The sequence below is a fragment of the Thermobia domestica genome, chromosome 8 (genome assembly GCF_964235325.1).
Source record: "Thermobia domestica chromosome 8, izTheDome1.hap1.1, whole genome shotgun sequence".
Lineage (NCBI taxonomy): Eukaryota > Metazoa > Arthropoda > Insecta > Zygentoma > Lepismatidae > Thermobia > Thermobia domestica.
In genome coordinates this window covers 78,082,305-78,099,596 of record NC_137461.1, presented here as the reverse complement: position 1 = coordinate 78,099,596, position 17,292 = coordinate 78,082,305, and the positions used below count along the sequence as shown (strand labels likewise).

Sequence of the window (17,292 nt, the reverse complement as noted above, 5' to 3'; positions counted from 1 at the left end):
CACATAAAATAGTGAAAAAATAAGGCCTCTAACAAGTGTGCCTGCACCTAACATTGATTACATTATTGAAAGTGTAAATGATTTTACAAACCTTTTTAAATGTGTAATCGAACAATGTATTAAGATTTCGTGAGGATTTTAGAAACAAATGAAGAGCGTAATTAGCTTGATGTATATGTAAAAGAAAGGTTTTTAGGTTAATGGAAAATTTTAAGTATGACATTACCACAAGACAGTGTTCGAGATACAATTAGTTTCATGTTTGTGTGGATATAGATAGTTGTAAATGAGTCGTTTGTTGTAGCTTTATAAGCCCAATCAAGATAGGACACAAAAAGAAACTGGTATCAACATTCTTGAGTAAACTCTCGTAGATTGAAACATTGGTTGAAGTACTACCTTTGCTTCCCTAAAGATAAAAAAGTATTCATCACACCGAGATGGGTGCCCGCAGATTTTTCTCTAAGCGGACAAAACTCGCTCTCTCTCTCTCTCTCTCACACACACGTTAATCGCATTACGCACTCATGCTGCTTCATGATCTCAATAGAGACACTTAATACTATGAGGAAACTTTTAATCCACATCATGGACATTTTATGTTATTGCTAGAGACCCAATTGTTAGATTGGAAGGTTTCTTTTATCAACCTATATCTTTTTTACACCTTTTTATTTGATGTGTCGCAAGGTTTATCTTTCCATTTGCGACAGAGGGCTGAGGGAATTGGTGGAAGTTCCTCTTTATCGGTTATAACATACAAATACGTTCCCATCCCTCTACACGTTTCCCATCAACAGTATGCTCATATAATTTGTGGTTCACCAGTAATTGCATTGGTTAGTTTTCAAATGTACCCAAGATATATATATATATATATATATATATATATATATATATATATATATATATATATATATATATATATATATATATATATATATATATATATCATTCTCTCTCACCCAACCACCTTAATTTCTGTACACATTATTCTTCCTGTCAAATTGATCAATTACTTAAACACATACTATAACTTCTCTATGTAGTAAACATATATAAAAACAATAGATTAAGTGTTAGTATAGCATTGACAGGAAAGAAGACACAATTCAATTAATCTTATTAAATTAGAATCACTGGAGTCGGTGAGAAATTGTAGCCGCCGAGAACCCTCCTTATCTAACCACATAAAACTTATTCTATGAACAAATTCTTATTTTCAAGCACACATTTTTGTTGGACACGTAACATGAAAGTCAACTGAGTCCTTCCTTCTCTTTTCATTAGCGTAACCAAGTTTTTACTCTACTTCGCAAGTAGTCACTAGCAGTGAAAGAAATGTTTCTCTTATACTCTCAATAGAAACAGCCGGGGCTTCAGTAACTGCGTTCAGTTGGTGACACCTTAGCGATGATTTTCGTACATATCTAAAAATAAATTGATTGTGTTCTTGTGGCCTTTAATACTAGTGCTTTAATACTAATAGCTTGAAACATCTATTGTATTTCACTGTAGAGCATTTGTAGTTGGTTCTATAATAGCACTGTATTTGGCCATGATGTGCATTGATATTATAGATGTACCAAATTTCAAAAAAATTAAATCCCCACGTTAAGCGGGTTTGCATATCCAGGCTCCTAACTATGAAAACATTTACGCTCAGTCCAACCTCAATCATTTCACGAATTCAACCTGTTTTACGTATGTTATTAGGACATAATATCGATTGTGATTTATTCTAAAAACACTTTTATACATTGCAAGAGCTGTAACGTCCAAATATTTACTGAGAACTCATAGTCGTATCGGAATAAACAAAAGCGAATATGGAACAGTAAACTAATTTCACAAAAGGAAAAGGAATACGTGCAATAGGCCTGCAAAACGGTCGAGTGGTTTGGATCGATACACTACCAGTCACAAGTTTGTGAGTTCAAAGCCTGTAGCAAGTTGTTTCTTTTTTAAGTGTCTTCCTATTTTCATCCGGAGGCTGAAAATATTTCTTTGAGTAACTCATTGAAAACTTCTTTTGTTTCAAATTCGATTAGAACGGAACGGAACGTTATATGAATTGCAAATCTTAAATCTATAACTTAAAAAAAATGAAGTATACTCACTACTCCATTATCCTGTGATTTGTAACGAAAAACTATTTATAAACAGTGGTGACTTCAGACAATTATTCTCGGGGGGAATTTCAATACGCAGGTGGAGGGCAAACATTGGTAGTCCACATTGAGCACGATCGAATATATGGTCCTGAAGGCGGAAATTTCTTAGCTCAAGAGGGGTCTCAAGTTCTCCCTCAGATCACGTCCTGAAAGCATCATTGCTTAAAAGCTTTTCGTAACAAATATAATATTACACTTGTTTCTCGTTCTACATTTAGAATTGGTAAAATCATAACTTATAGAGGATTATAATAAAAGCATAAAAATTACAATACCGATCATGTATAAATTTTCCTGTAAGTTACCAACTTTGGGTCAGATTAAAACTCAAATATTTGTTTTCGGATTGCACTTAGAAGTAAGTCCTCTATATATAATCCTGATTGGAAAGCCATGTTTAACATTAATTAATTCATCAATATTTATACGAATATTTTTTTATTTTACTATTTTTACTATTCAATATTATATACACTTCATTTCCAAAATCAAAATCTCGAAAATGTATATTGTACGAGTGGAGACTCGCAAATAAATGATTATTTATCATATATATTGGTCTCTATTCGAAATTCTATTTAATCGAATCCGACAAGAACACAGACAGAAACATCGAGAACAGGTGAAAAAAGAGAGAAAAAGACGTTGTACCCGGCGGGGACTCGAAGTAAGTTCGAATGGTGCTTTACAAACCGAACGCTTTAGACCACTCGGCTATGGTAACAACTTGTGATTGTAGCAAAGGCTTCGACTAGTAGTTCTTATTACAGAATAACATTTTTCTATTGCCTAAAATTTAAACCTAATTTACTTTGATATAATATGTCTATTAATTTGTTACATGAACACGTTTTCGTTACTTTGATGAATGATGTATGTTGTTGATATAGATTCTATTACACATTCTTTAGTAAATATTATAGAAAGTATCAGGGTTATTTATGATCTTTCATGGAAATTGACTGGCGCATGTGCAGTACACAGACAGTTCAATTGGAAGGCGAGGAATGAAACGCTAACAGGCTGTTAGAATGTTTCATTGCTATGAAGTATAAAGAATAGCTAAAATGTATTTTACGCTTGTCATTGCGTAAAGAATCACCAGGTTAATGTTTGTCCAAGTTCTCACTAATCAACTGGACTCATGAAAAATAATTAATATTGTCATTACTGCACAATATGAAGAATAAAGAACGTATATTACACCAAATTGTTCTCGAATTCGAACTTAGCTAAGGAAGGGACAATAAACAAAATGTGATTTATTCATTAGAATTGAGATAATTCAATGAAACTAGAAATTACACAATCAAAAGGAAAATATCGTTAAAAAGACAATAATACTTTTATCTGAGATGTGAAATAAAGTTATTAATTAACTGAAATGAAAGTAATATTGGGCATGATATAGAGTAAGGAAAAAAAGTAAATGTATTCTTAGAAACGTTCAAAGTAAATTCACAAATACTTTTTGAATATATACTACTCTTCCTTTACGTTTTAACGAACTAATAAGTAAGCAAGCAAAGGAAAAGAATGAAGAACGAAAGTATTGCTCTTGAAAAAATATAATAAATAAATGAAACTTAAATAAATGTTTACACAAAAAATAACACACTAGTACTTCGTGTAATCACCTCCAGAGTCAATAACTTCTTGAAGTCTGGAGGGGATACTAGATACATTTCTCGAGCAATACGACGGTGTCACGAAAATGTTGCCACAGTTCCATAACATGATTTTGAAGAAACGTTTGGTCTCTGTCTTCACGTCTCTCTTCCCATTCTTGCACCATGTAGGCCCACAGATGTTCATTTGGGTTCAAATCTGGGGATAGAGGGGGCCACTCAATACAAATTAACTCTGGATGTTCATTTAGCCACTCTCGTGTTTGCCGGAAAGTGTGAACAGCACTGTTGTCATGCATAAATATATATTCTTCCTGTTCGGGGAAGTTTCTTTCTAACGTATTTTCGGTTTCTTTCTAACGTGTTAACGTATGCGGTAACAACGTATTTTCGAGGATATTAATGTAAACACTGCTGTTCATTCTCTCAGGCACCGCAACGAAATCTCCAGGACCAGCAGCCGTCATGTATCCCTAAAAGTGTGCTGATATTCGTCCTGAACAAGAAGTTCTGATAATATTTTGTTCAGCATACATGGTTGCGCGCGGTCTATACAATATAACTCTGCCTTGTTGGTTAGATTTGAAAACCTTCTCGTCGGTCCAGATGACTAAGTCCCAATATGACTGAGGTTGGGTTATGTTATTCTGTGCCCATTCCATTCGTCTTGCCTTGTGAGTTTCAGTCAGGAGGGTCTTCGTAGCGGGTCTTGAACAGTGTAGACCAGTCCCCAATAATCTTCTTCTTATTGTTTCGTGAGAACAATTATATTCTCTGGCTTTGTCCAAGAGGATTGACGTGTAGCGTAGAGGTCCGTTGATTACTTCTGTAACTAAAGCTTGATCTTGAGCTGCAGTTGTCACTTTTGGCCAACCACTTCTTGACCGAGACCATTCACCACCTTCACCACCTTCTTCATGTCGCTGAACCCATTTCTTGACCGTTTTCTTGTCACATCCCAGATCTCTAGCAATCTGAGGCACAGTTTGTCCCATTTTTGCTCGGCTTATGATTTCTTCTCTCAGAGCAACAGACAATTCTCCACAACCTTTAGAGCGAGGCATTTTGAGAACCTGTTAGAACTTTGCGTTCTGGCGTGTATGACAAATGTCGGTAAAGTGAATCTTTCTGTTTCTACTACGCATGCACCAGTCAATTTTCATGAAAGAACATAAATAATCCTGACAATTGCTGTAATATTTATGAACGAATACGTAATAGAACCTATATTAACAACATCATTCGTCAAAGTAAAGAATACCGTAGACATAAAACAATTTCAACAGACTATTACATCAGGCCAAAATAGACTTAAACTTCAGAGAATACAAAATAAATTTCATACTGTAACAAAAGATTGAACATGAAACACGCTTACTATATTTTCAACTTGTAACATTAGCCGAGTGGACTGAGGCATTCGGCTAGAGATTCTGAAGCACCATTCAAGAGTAGTTCGAATCCCACCACATTACAATTTGGTTTTACCTCTTTTTGACGTTTCTGTTTGTGATCCTGCCGGATTTTATTAAATATAATTTCGTAATACGCTAAAATATATGTAATATTTGAAGTTCTTAACCTCCCATTTTTACGTTTTTCAAGCTCAGTTGAGAAGAAAGAGGGAAAATGAAAGTACAAAGATTTATAATAATTACTTAGCATTTATTGTCATTGTAATTGTGGATATTTTATTTATGAAAATGTATAATGAACTAAAAATATATTTAGTAGGTCACATGTCTCCATTTTTCGATTCTAACTTGAAAGTTACAGTTTAGGCGGTGACATATCGAAGACCCAGGGGGTTGAGGGGGTTGTAACCCCTCCCATTGAAACCTTTATATTCTATTGAAATAAAAAGTGTTTCAGTTTATATTCTTGGAAAAGCAACAATCATTGTGTGTGGAGGACGGTTTATTCATACTACGATTTATCACTTCCAAATGTGTAGAAGATGTGACTGAATATTGTGTATAATCATTCAAGAAATATAAGACAACGAAGGGATTTCGACGCCACCCCAGGAGGAGGAAGTGCGTCCCGCCGTCCCTCGGTTAGGAACTATTGCTTGCAAGGGAAACATCCTAACAGTGGGTTAGCGTTCCCTTCCTCGCCTTCCAATTGAACTGTCTGTGTACTGCGCATGCGCCAGTCAATTTCCATGAAAGATCATAAATAACCCTGATACTTTCTATAATATTTACGAAAGAACGTGTAATAGAATCTATATCAACAACATACATCATTCATCAAAGTAACGAAAACGTGTTCATGTAACAAATTAATAGATATATTATATCAAAGTAAATTAGGTTTAAATTTTAGGCAATAGAAAATGTTATTCTGTAATAAGAACTACTACTCGAAGCCTTTGCTAAAATCATTAGTTCTTACCATAGCCGAGTGGTCTAAGGCGTTCGGCTTATAAAGCACCATTCGAACTTACTTCGAGTCCCCGCCGGGTACAACACTTTTTTCTCGATATTTCTGTCTGTGTTCCTGTCGGATTCGATTATATAGAATTTCGAATAGAGACCAATATATATGACAAATAATCATTTATTTGCGAGTCTGCACTCGTACAGTATACATTTTCGAGATTTTGATTTTGGAAATGAAGTGTATATAATATTGAATAGTAAAAATAGTAAAATAAAAAAATATTCGTATAAATATTGATTAATTAATTAGTGTTAAACATGGGTTTCCAATAAGGATTATATAGAGAGGATTTACTTCTAAGTGCAATCCGAAAACAAATATTTGAGTTTTAATCTGACCCAAAGTTGATAACTTACAGGATAATTTATACATGATTGGTATATTATTCTTGTATTAGGATATTAGGATATTATTCTTGTATTATTTTGTTCATAGCACTCTCCCAATGTGATGCATCCATCAGAAACCTTGTCCACATAATTTCGACATATCAATACCACATTTTGACAAAAAAGGGCAGAGCCTCAGTAGCAATTGCCTTTGCATTAAGTCCCTTTAGAACCACATAACCAAGGAAACCTTCTCGAATTTTGGGTTGAGTCAAAATTTCTAATTCCTACTGATAACTGCGCTACACCAGAAATGTAGAGTTGGAAAGAAAACTTGTCACTACAAGATCCTATAAATATTAATCTCTTTCGTAAATCCAAACTGGGCAATTGTCCCTCGCCCCTAGAACTTTCTTATGAAGTAAACCTAAGCTTCTAATTAGGATAATTGCTTCGTTTCGTAATTTGGAATTTTTGAGTTTGAAGCTGGTAAAACGGTATTATGTACAACGGTATTACAAGTAGTAATATATGCGGCATTAAAAAACGAAGGAAGAACTTCATCATTTTTAGCTCTAATGGGGTTACCAGCGTACAAGAAACTTAAAAAAAAAGTGTGCTCCTAAAATGTCAGCCCAGAAAACTTATGATTAATTCAAGAATCTCGTCCTGGGACGTTATGGATTAAAGACCAATGAAATAGCTGAACGGTGTAATTTTCATAGGATCAAACAGCTGGAGCAGCAAGATGTCGCTCTACTCCTCTTGAAACATCATGCAGAATTCTGTAATGTTTGGTCGTGCCTTGAGCAATCATTGCGAGATCAGTCTGTTTCTGATAATATGATCAATGTAGCTACAAGGCGAATGTAAGCAGCCGCTGTACTAAGATTGCATTAGGCGATGGACATTACGACTGCATTTGAAAATACTAAGGGGCGAATGATATTATTCAGTAGTTCTGCAAATCAAAAGCAATGACAAATGAATATAAGGTGGAATCAGTGCGCAAAAGAGAATAAAATAGGTAATAAAGTGTGATCTTATACAACAATTGGTACAGAAGCAAAAACAGTACTCTTCCACAAAAATAAAGGGAACCTCACCTAATGTAGCAACAGTACCTAATGTAGGAACTTTGGCAAAAATGATTCAAATATATATACTGAAACAAGTGAGCTACGAATTGAGAAACCACTTGTAGAAAGCAAGAATGAAAACGAAGACGATTCCAATTTCATGGCATGGAAGCAAGTCAGTATTGGAAAAGAACACGCGAAGGCCGTGCAAACTTTGCAGCAATAAAATTGCTACAACAAACACTGTGCAGCTAGATAACCCAAACGATACCTTTGTAACTCTTAGTCGTGCCTCGTAAAAAGAACTCCTTGCTTCACTCTTCGTTTCTCCCGTACTAAAACAGCAAAGAAAATAAGCGTAAATCTAATTTCGAATTATATATATTAGTATGAATAAAATGAAACAACAGCGATTCGAAACAAGATTCATAAGATGATGAAGAGACAGGTTTAAACACATAAACAATTGAAACCGACGGATCCCTGTGATACAGAGGTACCGCACAGAAGTGAGAGAGAGATTAAAGTATAAAATAAAATGAAGATAATGTAGAAGAAAAGGGAGTAAAGATAAAAAATACCGAATTTGAATAATAATAGTAATAATAATGTAAGACTATAAAATTCCGTTTGTAGAAATCGACAAAAGTTTATGTAAAATCGTAAGAATTGGAATAAACGCGACTGGTGAAAGGAGCATGCATTACAGCATGTTTAAAGAGTGGGCAGCATTATGTAAGAGACCTTATGATACATTGTCCTTCGGGTACACGCATTTGAGAAACTTCGATCAGGAGTTCACATCATTATATAATTTACAATTAAGAACATCTATTATATCAATCAAAAGTTCATACTACTAAATTAATATCTATAAAATATATGTGACCAGAAACTTACCAGATAGACGAGAATGTTCTTTGTGTGTTTCGTGAAGTAGGAAATCAATAAGATGTCGTAAGTTATTGCTACTGTAATCTTTCCTATTCTTTTCCCATAAAGTCTGTAATAAGAAATGAAATGTCTGTAAAATAGGATATACATATATCGGGTGTTGCAAAATAAGTGTTACAACTCTTCAGATGTGACTCCTGCCACTGAGACAAGAAAAAAAGCTCTCTGGAACTTTCGGCTATCGGACATAGTTTCGGATCTACAAAGTGCCGAAAACGTGGGAAAATTACATTTGAACGCCAATAGTTCGGAAACTATCCAACGTAAAGATTCGTTGATTACGTTCGGGTAAAAAAATTCGTTGAAGAAGTCATACCTGCTGTATTGAATTTTGCATGTTTCACAATCCTACCATACACGCGCAAGGGATTCCCCAAAGGAACGTATGGAATCCCTTATAATCTGCGAAATGAAAATTGGTCTAAATGGATATGAATTGATAGGACTTCTAACAGGTAACATTAATTCGTTTGTATTAAGTAGATATCTGGAACAAATACAAAATGGCGGACACCTTCATGCCCGTTGTGTATGGTTTCATAATCGCCAGATACGGATGCTGGCCAACAGTGACGTTCTGAGTATTAAATGTAGAGAATTTGTATTCAAATGCTATAGAAAGACATCTGGAGTGTCGGTAGAGCACAACAGGTGAAGCACGGTGATCCACATGTGTGGAAACACGTAACGAAGAACCCCAGAAACGCACTCATACTCAGTAAAGGTGAGTTCAAAGAGTCAGAAATGAAAGATTAGCGTCAAGAACATGAACGCCATTGCCGATTCAACAATAATATTCCATGAATCAGATGCAATATGATGTGTACGGTTGCATACCAATAAGGATGAAACAACTGAGGCTAAGTTGAAATTGTGCAAGGGTACTCACAAAGAAACTGGGTAAACTAAATGAATGAGTGGGATCGCATGATCGATATTGGCCAATGTGGGTGTTCAACATGTAGCTGTGGACAAATGTCAACATGTCCCACTGCTACTGGGACACCGTCCGAAGTGCAAAAAACTAGGAAAATAATGTTGTACATTCTGCTATTACATCTGGTGCACTTTTTGGTAGAACATAACTAGAATAAGATTGTATCAATGTCCCTCTTTGTTTGGGACATTGCCCCACAGTCAACACATAAAGAAATCTCTTAATCCATGGTTTAAATTCTTATATAGAGTTGAAAATAACAAACTTGTATCATGTCCCACGTCTTTTGGGACATATGACGTACTCGAAATATAGGAAAATACCTCCAGAAATTCGTATCTTACACAAAGTGCACATGCCAAGACAAAGACGAAAATGAAATAATTTGGCACATGTAACACTACTGCTGGAACACTATACCAAAACAAAACGAAAGTTCTTAAAGCTCTGATTGTTTACAACTGTGCAGTAGGAGTAACAAAATGAAACACACAAGCATGTCGGGAGGCTGTACATCAGCGCTTGCCAAACAAAGAGGGTACTCCTCAAAGAAATGAATACAAAGAAACTGAGGCTCCCTCGAAGCCTCAGGGCTAGAGCGCTCGCGTGTTCGCAGTTTCCAAACCTACTGGGAGCCCACGGCATCGCATTCAAGACCGGAGTAGTTATTTTCCTATTTTTGCACGTGGGACGGTATCACAGCAGTAGTGGGACATGTTGACATTTGTCCATTAGCTACATGTTGATATCAACACACACATTGCCACATTTCAATATTGATCATGCGATCCCACTAGTGACATTCATTTAGTTTACCTAGTTTCTTTGTGAGTACCCTTGCACAATTTCAACTTAGCCTCAGTTGTTGCATCCTTATTGATATGCAACCGTACACTTCATATTGCATCTGATTCATGGAATATTATTGTTGAATCGGCAATGGCGTTCATGTTCTTGACGCTAATCTTTACATTTCTGACTCTTTGAACTCATCTTTACTGAGTATGAGTGCATTTCTGGGCATTTTCCAATACATGTTTCCACACATGTGAATCACTGTGCTTCATCTGTTGTGCTCTACCGACACTCCAGATATATTTCTAGATCATTTGAATACAAATTCTCTACATTTAATACTCAAAACTTCACTGTTGGCCAGCATCCAAACCTGGCGATTATGCAACCACACACAACGGGCATGAGGGTGGCCGACATTTTGTATTTGTTGCAGATATCGACTTAATACAAACGAATTATTGTTACCTGTTAGAACCTCTATCAATTGATATCCATTTAGACCAATTTTCATTTGGAAGATTATCCTAGATTACCTAAGTTCCTTTGGGGAATCCCTTGCGCGTGTATGGTAGGATTGTGAAACATGCAAAATTCAATACAGGAGGTATGACTTTTTCAATGAATTTTTTACTCGCCCTCTTTACGTTGGATAGTTTCCGAGCTATTGGCGTCCAAATGTAATTTTCCCACGTTTTCGGCACCTTGTAGATCCGAAACTATGTCCGATAGCCGAAAGCTCAAGGGAGCATTTTTTCTTGTCTCAGTGGCAGGATTCACCTCCCAAGAGTTGTAACACTTATTTTGCACACCCGATATATATGTATGTAAAAGTAATGTGTACAGACTCACTTCGCAACATAAATACCTGGTCTTATGCTATACTAGTTAAGAATGTATTATGGGAAATGTTGCTCCTAAGAGTGGATAAAGGGATTGAAGTTATTTTTTACGGTTAGTCATATCTCCGAGACCATTAATCATTGGAAATTCACATTTTATACAATGTTTTCCTAGTATTTCAAGCTTCAGACTTGATAATATATTCTGAATGTGGCCATTAAGGCGGAATAAGGGGAAGAGAAAGTTCTATAATCCGGGATCTCAGAGGATAGAAAACGGTTATTTAATTTTCTTGATGTAGAAGGTCGGCACTTTCTAATATGAAGCTTTCAATAACTGTAGTTCGAAATGTATTATTGTTACGTTAACTTTTCACGTTATTAGTATGAAAATCTTTCGAAATGTTTAGCATAGAGCAATGAAATTTGCCTACTACGTATTTTGAAACAAACAACATGCATATATGACTTAAAAACAAAAGTTACGTAATTGTCATTTGGGGATGATATCTTTTGGATTGAGCCAGACATATTTTGAGTAATTATTTCCAGAAAACTGAGAAAGTCTTCCGATTTGTGGTATACGAAAATTATTTGACAACTTAATATTTACAAAATATACCTATATTTAGATATGGTGGAAATGATTAAACTTTTGTCTAACGATTTCTATGAATTTAATTAATTCAATTGTTTGCTAATGCGAAAAATTACTTACCTCGATATTGTCGTAGTGAAAAGTTTTTAGACAAAATTCAATGAGCAGTTGTTAGTGTACCTTCCGCTAAACCGAACTTGGATATAAAATATTTGAAGACAGGAAAGTGTATGACCATGGCTGTTGAAAACCTAAAAATTTAATTTCTAATCCACATTCTAACTGAATGCAAATCAAACCATTAATTATAATGTAGGATTGAGGAGGAGAAAATCTCGAAGTTTCTCCAGTGAGACCTTGAGGGGAAACATCTCACCAGATGGAATCCAAAATTATGCTTTATTGTTGACTTGATGTATATATAAAATCCAAATATGCTTTAGCATTGTCAAGAATTGAGCTACACAATACAGTGTACGAGCACTTGTTTTTAGCAGAAACGAATTCCTACAACTTCTGCGTATTATCACCCTAAGTGGGCAGTAGTTTCGACATCAGTGGACTTCATTGATGGCGTGGCAAAATGTCAACGAAAATGTAAATCAGGATCCCTTTAACAAAAAGTTACGAAGGGAAAAGAGATTGAGTAATCTGCTTTCTGCAACAGGTCAAAAAGAAGCTATTCAGTAGTATCTGAACCTTTTTCATTATGGGATTATATGCTCGAATAAAATTCTTAATGAATATTACGTATACGGCCTATGAAAGTACAATATGTGTATTTACAAGTATTTTGGTTAATTAACTTTGAATTCCGCATCTTTACTTCCTCGTAGTACTATTCTACTGTATTCTTCAGTTCCAGTGATATTTACTGAATAACGTGCCGTTGACTTCTGGTATGACTCTTGTAGTAATCTATAGAATCTTACGTTAATAATTGAAGGATGTTACTAAAAGAGACTTCAAATGATTTCAAACAATAATTTAAAAGAAAACTAAAAGGTGTTTTCTCTAATTGTCACTTAAATTGATTTCTAAAAATTATACTTATAACGGTTTCACGTAGTTGTAATACAGTATGAAAGACTTGTTTGAAAACATAATACAACTTTACGGTGAAACTTGTTCTAATCTTTGAAAAAGGGTGTGTAGCTCTAAAAGATTAAATATGACGCCTTACTCAGGGAATCCTTCTGTTTCTAAACAAGGTTTTGACTCTCCTTTTCGTACAATAATAAAAATTAATATTTCTATAAACTTGAAAATGAATAAGCTAAATACCATTTCCATATGAATAAACATAATGATTGAGATAATCAAAATAACCACGTCCATAAAGTGAAATAAATATTCTTGTTATGATGAGGAAATATTCTGCCAATAGCAAACATTGGCCTTTACTGGATATCTTTTAGAGTAATAATAGCACTTACATTCACTCTAAAAGAAGACAATCAAAATTTTCATTACTTAGAAAATCAGAGTATCATGAGCTATTAAAGTGACTAGGTGCTCCCTAATATCGACAATCTTAAACTATTCATTTGAGATATATCTTTTGTCAGAAACCTTACAATATTTCAAGTTGAATAGTTTTAAAGTATATCTTTTTACGACAAATTAAAGTTAAACGAAATGATAGTTGTAAATGACTTGGAAATAGTATGTAAACTAAATATTGCTGTTATTACTACTGTGCTAAATGAAACTATGTTTGCATATAGTAAAATTAGTTTACTACTTTTAAATGGGATGTCTGTGTTTGGGGTGAAAAGTTTTGATTTTGAAAAGTACCATTTTCAGAATTACGGTCTTTGAAGTTTCATTGGTGGAAGTTTCATTTTCGTACGTCGTCAGGTTCGCTTTGAAAAATGCAAATTGTATACTTCTGTTGTATTTTTAGGCTTAATTATATCTGTTTTCAGTTTTGACGTTAACTCCGGGCCATTTGATCATCCACTCTTCTGTAATAATGTAGTAAATATATTTTGCTCTGTCGTTTCTAAAAGAAAACAGTCATCATTTTGGTTACTGGTTTCTACTATTCTGCGATCATAGTTCTAAGTTTTCCTTATTAGTCTTTGTTAGTAAACGTAATACCAAAACATTTGATAGTTTGTAGGTATATTATAGGAAATTACTGACGAGTATCATTAGCAACCTTCAGAAGATGAATAAGTCAGTCTGGGCAACTTATTTCTATAAATACACAACTGAACGAGAAAAACAACACACATGCTTTATATCAAAAGAGAATATTCCTGGTGTGAGTAAAAAAGATGTTAAGCAACTGGAGAACATAACCAACACAAGCATTCGTTGCCTTCTGCAGTGATGGAGGCTATCAAACCTATCTACAGTGCTCTTAGAGATTCCATCATTTTGGGAGAATGTTTGCATGAGGAACCGCATAACCGCAATGAAAGTTACAGTGCAGTGATAACTGAGAGATGCCTAAAAACATAAATTGTCATGTTGCTTTTATGAGTTTTAATGGTGGCCATGAAGCAACAATTGAACTTGTGTTTTGGAAAGGATAGGAATTTCAAGCGGTGAATAGGAATTTCAATCTAGGCATGGACAGAAAGCGTATAACAAAATCTAAGTTGGCAATACTCAAGATTACCAAGGAATCAAGAATGAAAAATAGAAGATATAGAAAGGATGAAGGAGACACAGCAGTATACGAGGAATGTGGTTATGGTGCTTTCCAAATTTTATGATTCGCCTTCGTGATGAAAATCCATTTCAATTTTTAAACTTTTAATTTCTCCCAATGACATTTCAGACATAGATATACCATTTAATCACAAACTATTATTACAAGGTAGCCAAACTTTGCACAAATGTTACTTATACATACCTTTATTTACTGAACTAAAATAATTACATAGTTCCATTATTTACTTCAATTACTCTTTTGTGAATATAAAATATATTATTAAACTTCTTCGATTTTTTTAAAAAAATAATTGTTGGCTTTGTATGTAACCTAGAAAAATAATCCTATTTCGGTAGCATTACCAACTAGTGTACGGTGTGTGGTATGAAAATTAAACGAATTTCTTGAGTAGTTTCCAAGAAAAGGTGCTAATACATTTAGAGCTCTGCTAAAACGTTGAGCTTAGGTCATAAGAGTAAAAGACAACAAAGAGGGTAAACAATTAACACAGAGATGCTAAACTTCTTTAGACATTTAAAAAAACAAAAATTAAACTTCTGCAAGCAATACCAAAGTGTCGGTTGGCAAATTTTCTTAAGCTTCCACAACACGGTCATATATTTACTACAATTTTTGCTCTCAGTCTGTGCCATCGTTGCCAGCATAGAGGCAGTTCTCATAGCTTTCCTTAACGCTCCTTGACCTGTACTGACTGAAGAAACAACAATTAAAAATATATTCTAAAAACGGGAAGAAGATTTACTGATATGAAGAATTAGTTTTGAGAGGGCGTCATTAACTAGTTCCGGCACCAATGAAGTTCGAGCTGGTTTCTTTTGCATAATTTTGTGCGCCTAGTCCCACGTGCTGTGCATTACTGGTAATAGGTCAAAATGGGCCCAAAAATATGGAGGAAGTACTTAATGCTGTTTTGCCACCATCAAATTTTGAGGTCGTTTCCAAGTTTTGTGCGTGTTTTTGTCATTTTGTGCACCTATTTAAACGTTTTGTGCGTCATCGGAAATGGGGCAGAGTGGACCTCCAAGGTGTGAAGAAAGTGAATCATTGTTCCGCCACCAACGAATTTTGAGGTGGTTTCATTTACACCGTTTTGTGCGGTTTTGGGCGCCTTTTCCCATGTTTTGTGCATCACCGGAAGAGGGTCAAAATGGGTATACAAATATGACGGACCAACATAATGATGTTCTGCCACCAACGAATGTTGACGTCATTTCCATCACATCGTTTTGTGAGTGTTTTTTTTTCGTATTGTGAGCTTATTTTAACACTAGAAGGACCAAGCCGTCATTTTGACGGCATCACGTAAAACAATTTTCTATATCTCATATATTTCTTTGAGTAACGCAACCATACTTTAGGACTTTTATTATTTTTAAGAAAGGTTTGATACAGCATATAAACATTGTGTGTCTATTTTAAATAAATACGTATTTTTGTTGTATACCCCTAGAAGGACCAAACCGTCAATTTGACTGCCTCATTTAAAACTCTATATTTTGTTGTTTATAACGACTCACCAAGGGTAGTCGTCAACCTGGTTCTGCTTAGTAAGATATATAATCTTAAGTGGTAGTATTTGTTTGCATGTAAAAATTATCTTTAATAATTATATACCATTATTCTCACCTTTTCTATTAGAATGATAACGTCGATGAACGTTGCTAAAATGGTTTATTAGCTGATATACTTTATAATATATTTTCCTTCAAACTGTCAAGCACACAAACTTGCTGACTAGGTATCCATAAAAATTTACATAGCAACCACTATCCCATAATAATAATTTACATATCTTGAAAAACATTCTTCTTTTGTTAATATGAAATTAACATTCTATTAAGTATAGTGCACATGTATGAGCACTTTCTGCCCACGGTACAGGTAATTATTACTCTATCCAAAGTATTTTGTTATATGTTGATGTAGACTGTTTTATAGGTTGTACGCTATATGGAAATAATAAATGTAATATTACTGTTAGAAACAATAAATTTTGAAATATTTTACGTTATTTTTGCAACGAGTTTGCTATTTGATATATCTTTTATTTCTGCTTTTCATTGCTGTAAAGGTAAAATATTTGGTTCTTCTTTTATTAGTTTCTTCTTGCATTATGTTATTATCTTGTTGGGAACATTGTTCTCTGTAGAAATAAATGTTTTCTTGAAGGTGCATATGATTAATTACAATAGCAACATGAGGCCTGATAAAATGTTACGTGCTTTATAAGATTTCAGTGAAAATGAATATCGCGTGGAAGAACAACAGGGAGATTGCTTCGATGAAGCTAGCAGTAGTAACTAGAATGCAGTGTCTGAAGCTACTTCTTCGGATAAGAGGAAGGAAACATATACAGAAGTTTCCAGAAGTAATCAATCGAATGAACTTATTCATTGCGAATTGTATCAGGCACTATAAAACCCACGGCAGTGTTTGTGTGGATGAACAGTTATTCTCTAGTAAGATGACATGCAAATACATATAATATATGAAAAACAAGCCTGAAAATGTGGATTCAAATGTGGCTGGTTGCAGTTCTAAAGTCACGGTATCAACTAAAAGGCATTTCCTACCTGGGAAACGACTAAGAACGACGTCGGGACTTACAGTTAGACGAATATATTGTTCTGAAGACGATGGATTCTTTTCTCAATAGAGGACTGAATGTTGCATGCGATAACTTTTCTTACGAGTTAAAAATTAGCCGAATCTTTGAAAAAGAACCAGTTGACCTTGATTGGTAGTATGCGTCCAAATAGAAGAACTATCCAAAATGTGCTTGAATCAGAAAGAAAAGAATATGTTCACTACTAACCTTTATGGAT

At 34.6% G+C, this 17,292-nt stretch overlaps 1 protein-coding gene across 1 annotated transcript in view; it reads right to left on the bottom strand.

The window, feature by feature from the left end:
- Positions 1 to 16,169, bottom strand: part of LOC145691770 (cytochrome P450 2U1-like) — a 28,323-nt gene extending 12,154 nt beyond the window's left edge. The window contains exons 1-2 of the mRNA XM_081767080.1: positions 16,094 to 16,169; positions 8,556 to 8,658 (exon numbers count right to left, since the gene is read on the bottom strand). The gene's annotated coding sequence lies outside the window, so the exon portion shown is untranslated. The remainder of the gene's footprint in view (positions 1 to 8,555; positions 8,659 to 16,093) is intronic.
- Positions 16,170 to 17,292: the final 1,123 nt, after the last annotated feature.